Here is a 1,494-nt window from a genome sequence, read left to right on the forward strand (position 1 = left end):
GGCGGTATGAGGTGCCCTTTCTTGGATTGCCTTCTCTGATACTCTTTAGGGCAGTCCGTGGTTGGCATCCTCAAACGGCGTTAGCTCATTTGTTTGCTAAGAAGTAAGGTGGTCTGAGGATGCCAACTTCGAACTGCCTTCTGAACAGGGCACTATGCTACTGCTACCAGAAAAAAAACTAAAAAAATAAGAATTAAAAAGCGGTCAGAAGATGTCATCTTTGGATTGGGGCCAATTTAGGAAAAAATTGAAAAAAATATTGGTTGACTGACCTTTCACGTAATTTTTGCCAAAAATTTTCCCATTTCATTTTTGTTTTCTGTCCATACGTAAATTACTAAAAACTTAAATGTTAAATTTGGCATGCTCTCCCCCAAATTGTGTAATGCTTTTCATTTTATCTTATGTTGCCAATGTTCTCTTGCCAAGGGTTTTGGGCTGGAACATTGAGGTTTTGGGCTCCAACCCAGGAAGAAGAAAAAGAAAAATGAGAGGGCTGGTGGTCTTGCTCATGCTTCTCTTTTCCTCCATTGTCGCCTGCAAGGCAGGTGCGGACTGGAAGAAGAGCTTAGGCCTAGGGAAAGAGAAGGTGAGTTATCTCCACTTCTACTTCCACGACATAGCGAGCGGTACTAAGAATGCGACGGCTTTGATTGTGGCCATGGCTAACACCACCATAACCTCTTCGACATTCTTCGGTATGTTGAACGTAGTAGATGACCCCCTGACTCAGGGCCGTGCCATAACTTCTAAGGTAATAGGGAGAATGCAGGGAATTTATGCCTCGGCATCTCAGACTGAATTCAGCCTTTTCATGGGACTCAACTTTCTGTTCACGACCGGAGAGTTCAACGGAAGCACGCTTACTATGATTGGGAGGAATCCCACTATGGAGAATGTAAGGGAGATGTCCATTGTGGGAGGGAGCCTTTCGTCTTGCTCGTGGCTTTCTCCTCGCTAAGACCTACTCTGCGAACAAGGTCACCAGGAGCTTTGTGCTCGAATGCGATGTCACAGTCATCCATTACTAGCTTGGCTCTGTTCTGAGTTGTCAACCATTTTGTGACTTTTGATTTCCACTTCAACCATTTTGTGATTCTTTATTCCCACAAACAGTAATTTGATTTTCATGTTTGTATGCTTGGTCGAAATGCAATGTCACAGTCATCCATTTCTAGCTTGGCTCTGTTTGAGATTTTAACCATTTTGTGATTTGTGATTCCCACGATAAATGATTTTCATGTTTGTGTGATTGTCCCCACCATGAGCTCAAGCTTTTGGAACGGGAATCGACTGCATTTGTTAAAGAAAACAAGTAATAAGGACCATTGTGTCTCCATTCCTTTAATCTCACAAGAAAAAGATAAAAAAGTATACAATGAGATCATTAAGTTTTGGTACAAGGTACTCTATGTTAATCTTGGATGTGAAATTCCGCATTTATTTCATTGATCAAATTCAAAGTTTGAAAGAAATTTTTTTGAACTTTGTGAC

The 1,494-nt window shown here is 41.4% G+C and overlaps 1 pseudogene; it reads left to right on the forward strand.

Annotated features, from left to right (window-relative positions):
* The first annotated feature begins 487 nt into the window (after positions 1-487).
* LOC148780623 (dirigent protein 21 pseudogene) lies at positions 488-961 on the forward strand (annotated as a pseudogene).
* Positions 962-1,494: the final 533 nt, after the last annotated feature.

The sequence above is a fragment of the Amborella trichopoda genome, chromosome 9 (assembly GCF_054954075.1).
Source record: "Amborella trichopoda isolate Santa Cruz 75 chromosome 9, AtrichopodaSantaCruz75HAP2 v2.0, whole genome shotgun sequence".
NCBI lineage: Eukaryota > Viridiplantae > Streptophyta > Magnoliopsida > Amborellales > Amborellaceae > Amborella > Amborella trichopoda.